Genomic DNA, 10230 nt, shown 5'->3' with positions numbered 1-10230 from the left:
CAATGGCTGCAAGATATCTAGTCCCCCCCCACACACACACTCACACGGCCAGCAGATGAATGGAGAACCCCCCTGCTGCAAATGATTAACCTGCTGGGACCCGCAGCCACCCCCGCTCACTGGCCTGACAGCAGCTGTCCTTCCACCAGCACCGAGGACTGATCAGCCCAGCAGAAGACTCCCCATCCCGCACAAGACTACCCCCTGCAGCATGACATCTCCCCCCCCCGCATGGCGACACTGATAACAGCATACATGTCCATGTCAAATGAGGCACCCCCCCGCCCATAGACCCTCCCCGACCGAAACCTGGAGCACTGTGATAAGTGCTGGGAGAAGCGATGCTGCCCGACCAACGATTGCCTTGGCAGTTGTGAATGCGAACGCGCCATCAGCTGGCGCACCAGAAATGACGCTCGTCGGCCATAACCACGGAAACCCTGAACACAAGCCAACGTGAATCGGGCAGAGGAGGAGGAGGTATATGTACCTCTCAGACTCCTCCCACAAATGCAGGCTAGCTTACGGCCAGCCTTCTTGCATATCTGTACTGTGTTCAAGTACCCTTAGACCCCTTTCACACTGGGGCATTTTAGCGCTAGAAATAGGGACTGTAAAGTGCCTGAAAACTGCCTCCCATGCAGCTTGAGTGTGCAAGCCCGAGTTCTTTCACATTGGGGCAGTGCACTTGCGGGATGTTAGGAAAAATCCTGCAAGCAGCATTTTTGGGGCGGTATGGGAGCGCTATATACAGCGCTCCCAAAACGCCCTTCCCGTTGAAATGAATGGGCAGCGCTTCCAAAGCGCATGAAAAGTGGTTCGGAAGCGCCGCAACACTGGCGCATTTAACCCCTTCTTTGGGGTTAAAAGAGCCCCATTAGTGGTCAAAATGCGCCGCTTACACAGTGGTAAGGCGCCAGTAACGCAAGCTTTACTGCTAACACACAGGCGGTCTCAGTGTGAAAGGGGTCTCCGTATCAGTCAGGCTAAGACACAAATAGTTTGCATATTTTTTTGTGCTCCCTAAACACACTGTGTAAAGAACAAATAATACATGTGGTATTGCCACAATCATTGATTTTTTTTTTTTACTATTTTGGGTTTTCCTTTGATAATAAAACAAAATTCTGGGATATCCATTAACATTAATCACCAGATGAAAGCTCAATCTGTCCTGAAAAAACAAAGTATGAGCCACTTTCATACACTTAGTTGCAATGATATTTACAGTTTTACTAACACATGCCAAAGTTGCAAAATTTGGTTTAGGTGGTAAAGCAGTATTGATTCCAAAACCAGAAATGTAACATATTGCAGCTTACCAATCCTTCATTTTGACTGCAATTTTTTCCCCCCTCTGTTTTCACCTGGTGATCTGGCCAGTAACACACTTCTTGTATTAGGGTGCCTACATTCTCGAAGAAGGAGCAACATCTCTGGACAGCACCATTGTTAATCTGGAGGGAGGAGAGTGTTGGCTGCACTAGCATATTTGGTTTCCATGTTCCAAAAGTCTTTCCTCACTTGTAAGAAACAAATAGATCTGTGCTCTTCTGAGATACTTTCTTAGATTATCCATAGTAGATGTACAGCCACAGTATCTTCACCCAAAAATCCACTACCTCTTAACGCATTTCACCATAATGTTGTCGTCTAAATGATATAACGTACCTTTTGATCATATGCCTCCCCTCTGGTTCCTCCAGTAAACAGACATCACCTCCTTCTTACATTCTCAGCTCAGCATGACTGCCTCCCTCAGCCCCTGAGTCTGCCTTTATTTACATATCAACAGGAAGTCCCAACTTGAGGGTATGCCTCCAACAGCCAAACGCCTCCTACAAAGTTTGTGACCTCACAGGAAATGAACAATACAGAGGAAATGACCATATAAGGATGTAACAGGGTGTGAGAATACAGAAGCCCTTCCAACAGGGTTAAATACAGAACCAATCAGACATGTATACATTCAAATAGAAATACAGTAGTGACGTGTGCAGACGGTGGTGTGCAAAACTATGCGGCAAGCACATGGCTTTGAACACAACCGTGTGCACACTCCCACTGTTACCGGTGATGCAAACCATACAAAATGATGGCTCAGTGAGCCGTAATTTTCATATAGTTATGCTATAGTTCCCATGTACACAGACATGTATGCTCGGAGTCATTAATGCAGTTGCCATGAGGTAGCCAATCTCTTGATGAGGCATAAACTAACATCCCTAAAAGAGCAACAGATCTTCCATGTCCACAGGAAGGTTTTCACAGCCAATGGTCTTCCACCAACCTCTGTATGTGTGAATACGCTCACATGAGAGTATTACAGCAAAACCGACACTGGGGGACATTTGACAACATACATTTATAAAATTTTCCACAACAATGTGATCAAGCCATATTGTGATGAAACACATTAAGGGGTTGTACATTTTTTGGGGTGGAGATACCATGGCTGTATGTTTATCTGCTATAAAGAACACAGATTGGAGTGTGGATCTTATCTATTTATTTGTACCTTACAGCAGATTTAATACTTCATATTCCCATTGCACACATTCCTGGATGAGCTCACGGATATGGGTGCTGCAGCAACAACCAGCTGGATACTAGTTCAAGTCACAATGAAAATATTTGCCAGCACACCATGGAACGGCGTAGATAGCGTCCAAATGTGTAATTTATTGCATGATCACAACACAAGGAGAGTGCAACATTTCGGAGTCACGCAGGACCCCTTCGTCAGGCATGTAATAAATGTGAAAAAACCTGTGGAAAATATATAAAGAGAAACCTCAACCAATCAGAAAAAAAGGAAAGGAAAAAAACCCAAAGACTCTTCCCACCCCCAGACTGGTATGATGTCACAAATCCCACCAAAAAGACACTAACAAATGTTTAAAAAAAGGTTTTCATGAATGAAAGAAAAGCAAATGACAAAGGAGGGTACAGAGAAAAGTATTGTGAAACTGTCATCATCACTCGATAATGCTGCAAACCGTTGTGGGGATGGAACAGCTGTTAGGGAAAATCAGGCTGCAGCGCACGATCCTGCAACGGATCGGCACCAGTGCAGGGATCGGATGCTGTGGGGCGAGATTCCAATAATAAACATAGGACGTGCTTGCGTCATGCAGCGGTAGCTGGGGCAACAGGAGACGCTGGGATGTGTTAAATCAAGGGAGGTGAGCAAGTGGGGTGAAGTGAGAATGCAAGAAGTGGGAACAAAATAGAGGAGAGAGAGTGGGAGGAGAGAAGAGAAGGAAATAGAAGCGAAGAGTTTAAACAGACGAAGCAAAAGTAAGAACAAGGAGAAATAATACACAGAAAGGATGTTGCTGAAATGCAGATGAGAAGTGGAAAAAGAATTAAAGAGAAGGATGAAATAAAAGAAAAAAATATAAATAGAAAAAATAAATAATAATAAAAATAAATGGAAAAAAAAGAAAAAAGAAGAAAGAAAAGAAAAAGAAAAATTAAATAAAAATAGAGAAGAATAAATAGAAGATAAAGAAAGGGAATGGAGAAATCCAGAAAGAAATAGAGAAGAAAGGAAAATTGATAAAAGAAAATTAAATAGAAATATATTAATGAAGATGAGAGTGAAATGAAAAAAAGATGAGGTGAAAAAAAAAAACACAAAAACGGAAAAAACGAAAAATGAAAAAACGAGAAAACAAAAAACACAGAATAAGGAAAAGAATCAAGGGTCAAGGGGCTAGGGGAAGGTGGGGGAAGTGCGGGGGGGAGGGGAAGATCATGAGTAGTGGAAAAAAAAGGAAAAAGAAAGAGAAAAGGGAAAAGAAAAGGCGACAAACAAAGGGGGGGGGGGGGGGGGGAAGGAAGGCTATAAGGCTATGATGACATTTGCGGAGAACCTGAAAGGCTAAATGTAAAAGGAGATTTAAAGTATGTGTACTGCAGGGAAAATTGCAGGTGAGAGCGTCACCACGATTTCATAATGATCCCTAAATAAAATGCCATGGGTTCGTCATCGGGTCATCACCGAGATAATCAAAAAGGAGAAAAAAGGATCAAACGGTCAAAGAAAAAAGGAAAAAGGTTCGATCATCATTCGAAAACACGAACACAGGTCAATTATCTCTCATTTAAGAAGCATGTGAATGATAAGTTGGCATTGAGTCCTCCAGGATGCACCGTGCCCAGTGTATGGCTCCAATAGGCTTCACGTTGTAATAGTAGACGGTTATGGTCACCACCTCTAATGGGTTGATGGACATTTTCTATGATCATACCCCTTAGTTCATGTATCTGATGTTTGTGTTTGAAAAAATGCGCAGCCACTGGTTTATTATGATCGATCTGTGTTTTTGGAACCTCCTTTTGAAAGGGCCGGTTGTTTTGCCAACATAAGTGAGTGTGCATGGGCATTTAAGGATGTAAACGCAGTAGTCAGTGTTGCAGTTCAGATACTCACTTAGGCGAAAGCGGTTACCCCTACGGGGGTGCGTAAAGTGTTTGCCGCATATAAGGGAATTGCAAACGTTGCAATTGTGGCATTTGTAGCAGCCAGTCTTCTGGGAAATTCGCGGTATGGTTTTACTGTATTTGTGCCTAGGATCTCCTTGTACGAGGAAGTCACAAAGGGTTTTACTGCATCTATGTGTGATTAGGGGCATCATTTTAAGTTCATATGCCAATGCGTTGTCGGCTCGTAGAATATGTTTTTTGTTATAGCCTGTTTAATATGGTCAGATTCACGGTTGAATGTGTGTATGAACAGAGGTCGATCAGAAGGCCCAGAGGGCCCGGTACGGGTAGTCTCTATCTTGGTTAATGCCTGGTCAAGGACTTCTGCAGGATACCCCCTTTTCAGAAACTGGTACATCTTGTTTAGCTGCTTTAGTTTGTCATCTTCATCAGAACAGATCTGTGACACCCTCATAAACTGAGATATCGGCAGACTATCTAAAAGATGTTTGGGATGTGTGCTTTGATAATGGAGAAGTGTGTTTCTGTCAGTAGGTTTTGTGAATAGAGATGTAACCAGAGAGCCATGAGAGTTAGTGATCATTACATCCAAGAATGAGATATTGCATGGTGAGATTTCAGGTGTAAACACTACCCCTGTAAAGATGCTGTTCAAAAATCTACAAAGTCAAAGAACTGGGCGTCCTCATCGGTCCAAATAAGAAAAATGTCATCAATATACCTAAACCAACATTTAATATGGTTGGTAAAGGCATCGGATGGATAAATGTAACGTTCCTCGAGTAGGCCTACAAAAAGATTGGCAAAAGATGGGGCTGCTGAGCTCCCCATAGCTGTACCTCGGATCTGTGCATACCTAATCACACTGCGCATGTACCTCCCAACTTCCCTAGACTGGGTAGAATTGTTCTGAGATTTTCATTAAATCCCAGTGTCCCGCCAATCTAGGCTGAATCCCAGAGTCCTGTACTGGAACACCATAATCATAATCAATCATAGCCCACCCCCTACTCCCCATGCCATCCTTTAGTACCTGCCCCCTCATTGGCATAAACAGTGCCGATGAGGGGGCAGGCAGTTTCCTCTGTAGCTGCCTGAAACAAGTGCAGCTGCAAGAGAGACACTGAAAGAGAATTGATATAGTTCTGTTCTTCTCCCTGGCTGGGACTCTTCACAGTACTCAATGTATTGCAACTCCAGCTCTTCTCCCCCTATTCTCCCTGGATCAGGGAATAGGAGAAGGGGGTGAAGAGCTGAAGTATTTTGATAGCAGAAAACAAATACTCCTTCGCCCAAGTGGATCACCAGGTGGACTAAGTTTCGTAGTGGATAATGCCTCGGGCCTTGCTGCCCTCAGGGATAGGGGTATCCTAGCAATCAGAGGGAAAAAGAAAAAAGGAAGCACCAACCTTGTTCATTATCCTCGGATATATTTTATTTTAAGGTGAATCATAAAACTACTCACAAACAAATTGGAGAAAACTTGCAATACAAATAGTCTTCAGATTATAGCAATTGGTCTTAAAATGACAGACTCCAGATGGTAACAGAGTAGGTTTCAGGGTCTGCTGCCGGTTGACACGTTTAGAAGGATTACCTTCTTCCTCTCAGAGTTATCTCCTTCAGATACCCCTATATACACACACATATGCACCCAAACAGGAACCTCCCAGAGGGGCCCAGAGACACCGCCCACCTCTGTGAGTGGCCCACGGGCAAAAAGTAACGCCCACTAGAGGATGGTAGTAAGACCCACATGGATGAAGCAATTGTTTGATGTCAAATACAGGGGGCAGCATATCTGGCAAGGAACAATGGGCTAGCAGCCATCAATATCGATGAACTGGTGTAAATGCCCAATCTAGATGTAGTGTGGAAAGTAGGAGGCCAGATGATCACATTGCCCCCCTAAACTAACGTTACTACACGAGGCTCACACAGTCGTTGCAGCACTGGCACATATCACCACCAGGGGAGACCAGACTCACAATCCATAACCAAAATAGGTCGCCAGCTCCATATGGAGGATCTCTCCTCCGTAGCGCCATTCAAATGCTGTCCATTGTGGCCCGTTCCAATGTCTGGAACGCACGCCGTATTGTTGCATTCCAAACAAGCGCAAGTGCGGGCCAGACGTCACTTCCTGTGCGTCTGCCATCGCGCACAGCTGACGTCAGTGGCAGCAGTTGGCCGCTGCCATTTTATTGAAGAAAAACACATAGACGGTAATGTCAAATACCTCTACCACTACAGATCATGATAGGTGAGGTAGAGGAAGACACGCGCCGTTCTCCTTGTCAGAACAGATACTGTCCCCAATAAGACAATCAATCAAAAGGAAAGGGGGTCTCTGTGCTCCTCGGAAATTCTCCTGTCATTTGGAAATTGCTCAAAGCTCACTCCCTGATCTAAACCAGGGAGGCATGAACGCACATACAATGTACTACGCACAAACTAAATATGCACGTACCGAAGACATCGTCTGAAGGAGCAAAGCTAGTTCTGCACCGTATAAATACACAGGTTAAACCAACCTATAAAAAATTAATGTATATAAGATATGTGTGTGTACCTATAGGGGTGTTGTGCTTTTTTAAGGACAGGTTTCCCGCACAGTAATTATTATTGAGTAATTTTTAACGAGGATATTTTTAAGATACAAAATCAATCTATATGACACAGTCTATGCATATGAAACTTATTCACAGAGACATGTGATCATACAAAATAGTTACATTTATTGGTTGACAAAAAACAAATATTCACATGAAATTAAGATACTGATTGTGTTACATGAAAGTCTTGAAAATCAATAAAAACACTTGCAAAATGGGCGTACAGTCCCTTTGACATAAAACCACCATGATAACTTCTCGGTAGAATCAATGACCTTGTGAAAATGACAGTGAAACAGAATGTCTGTATTTCACACGTCCAACTGTTAATATACTGCAGGTAAGTAAGTGTTTAACAATGTGAAATAAATTAGACGTTTGTTTTGTCAATAAAAGTGGCAACTATACAAAAAGAAAAATATAATGAAAAATTGAATCTTTAGAGAAAAATCTACAAGGCGGTTATTGATTCTGGAGAACGATTATCAATAGTATAATATTCAATACATCAATATTTGAGAGAACATACAAGATAAAATCAACATGACATAATTACCCATTCCAAGATGGCTACTAGTCTGGATTGCTGGTTACCAGAGTTAAGATGGCTGCCGTGGCTTTCAAAATGGATACTCTTAAAGAGGAATTACTTCTTGCGACCTCTGAGTTCCAAGTATCAGGTGTTGAGGAATCTTCATGAATGTAAAGATATGTATTGATGCATGGTGCATGTATATCTCAGTATCTGAGAGTGTCAGTCTGTCTGGGAGTGTGTGTATCTCCAAGGGTCCCCCCTCAGGGTGTGTCCCTGAGTGTGTGTCAGGGTGGGTCCCTGAGCTTCCTCCTCATGGCATCTTACTTGCTTCTAAAATACCATCTCAGACAAAGAGATCATAAAATTATAATAAGCTCTGCCCCAAAAGGTATGACTTATTTTCTATTGGTTAACAAAACGTAATCATTTACCTCGCAGGGAGTTCCGTGAGTTTTAGGTAATATCACCTTCAACCACTAGGCGTGTCTTAGGCCGCGTACACATGGGCAGACTTTTCGACCGGACTGCTCCGACAGACTTTCCAGCGGACTTCCGACGGACATTTTAACGAACGGACTTGCCTACACACAATCACACCAAAGTCCGACGGATTCGTATGTGATGACATACACCGGACTAAAATAAGGAAGTTGATAGCCAGTAGCCAATAGCTGCCCTAGTGTCGGTTTTTGTCCGTCGGACTAGCATACAGACGGGCGGATTTCTGGGTCCGACGGAGTTACGACATAAAGATTTGAAGCATGTTCCAAATCTAAAGTCCGTCAGATTTGCGACTGGAAAAGTCCGCTGAAGGTCCGGTGAAGCCCACACACGATCGGATTGTCCGGCGGATTTGGTCCGTCGGCGTCCGTCGGACAAGTCCGGTCGAAAAGTCCGACCTTGTGTACCCTGCATAAGAGCAGAAAATGTGTTCTGAACTTTCTTTTAAATGAAATGTTCAATTTTCATAATATGTATAATGGTGAGAAGAATATATGCCTTTAAATATTCTGGTAATCGGTCTAATATAAAATACACTCAGTGATTAATCAAAATTATACTATTACATAAAAATGGTTATATATATGTATATCTATAAATGTATATCTATAAAAACTGGTCTATGTATGAAAGACACATGTTGTTATATATATTAATCAATATCACATAAAATGATTATCTATATGGATACATGTATAATTCTGGTATATCCACTGAATATTTGTTTATCTAAACATAGGCTACAGTCTTATATAGTTATCCTCATAATTATATGTTTTTCATAATACTAAATAGTTTCTTAAAACACTTCTACTTATAAAATCACACTTTCATATATATTTTCTTTATACCAAAGTTGTTGGGTCTGCAGATACTAAAATTATAATCATCTCTGTGACCTACATAATTTGAATGACTTATAATAACCATATAGGTACTTTTAAAATATTTTTGACTGGCACAACCATTCACATCTTCCTAACACCATGTGTTAGGATGGACTTAGTTTGAATGAATGGTTAGATAGTTTAGCTGTGTCCACAATTCCTAAAATCTACACAATGAGTTGTGTTCGCCCAGGTGTTAGCTATTTAAACAGTTCCTCACTGGAACACAATAGGTTTTGTTGGACACAAGTGTATTCTAGGTGATAACAGTCTGTATAACCTTTTTTCCTATGGCTGTATGTGTAGTTTTTGTTTATCCACTAAAACCATGTAAATATTTCCTTGTTTTTTGAGGAGATACACTATTGTTCCATCGAGTTTCTCTCACAATACATGCTTGTAAAAGTCTTCAATATTTGATGTAGTAGAAAAACTTGGAAAAACATGAGAACATCTATTTTCTTCTAAAGGTCTCCAAAAGGGCAACAGTCTAATAATTACAATAATCATGGCTCATCTGCTTTCTTTTGAGGCCTAAGCGAATCTTACATTTCTGCCAGTAAATATAAAATGTATTTTTTCATGAATCCACAACAAGCCCCCCTTGTGAAGTGTTCAAATGCCGGAAGTCATTTAAAAGACATCACCAATGCAGAATGTTGAAGAAATATGGCTTCATTCGGGCCTCGCAAGTCTAGTTGTGGAGATGGATCTGGATTGTGGCTCTATGTTTAAAGGGTGTAGACACCTGCATATGGGTCTAATTCTTTGAGGGAAAAAAAAAATGGGTTGGTGATTGATGTGTGCATCTCAGGGCCGTCATCCGTTGGTTGACGGGAAATGGATCACTCCGGGCACCTTTGGGTCTTGGCCGCCCTGGTGGGTTTTGTCCGTGTAGACTGGCCATCAGTAGTGTCCCTGGATCCCCCATACGGTTCCTTCTCTGGATGTTTCACATACGTTGGACTCTGGGTTCTGTTGACCGGCTCATGGACATCTCAGTCCTGTAAGGGAAAATGGATTCACTTAGAAAAGACATTTACATTCCCCCTTTTTTTTTTTTACATGATCTGCGATTGAGATCTCAGTGTTAAGCTGGTATCCTGGGCTTCCTCAGAGCCCCCCTTTTTTCCCATTGTGTCATTAGTCCTTTAACTAAACACTCTGGATAGCAGGACAATGTATGAAACTTTTGCCTCCAGGGCTCATTAACATGAGGACGTTCATTTATAGCTGTGGA

Source organism: Aquarana catesbeiana, linkage group LG09 (genome assembly GCF_042186555.1).
Source record: "Aquarana catesbeiana isolate 2022-GZ linkage group LG09, ASM4218655v1, whole genome shotgun sequence".
NCBI classification, from domain to species: Eukaryota; Metazoa; Chordata; class Amphibia; order Anura; family Ranidae; genus Aquarana; species Aquarana catesbeiana.
Note: the sequence above shows the minus strand (reverse complement) of the source record.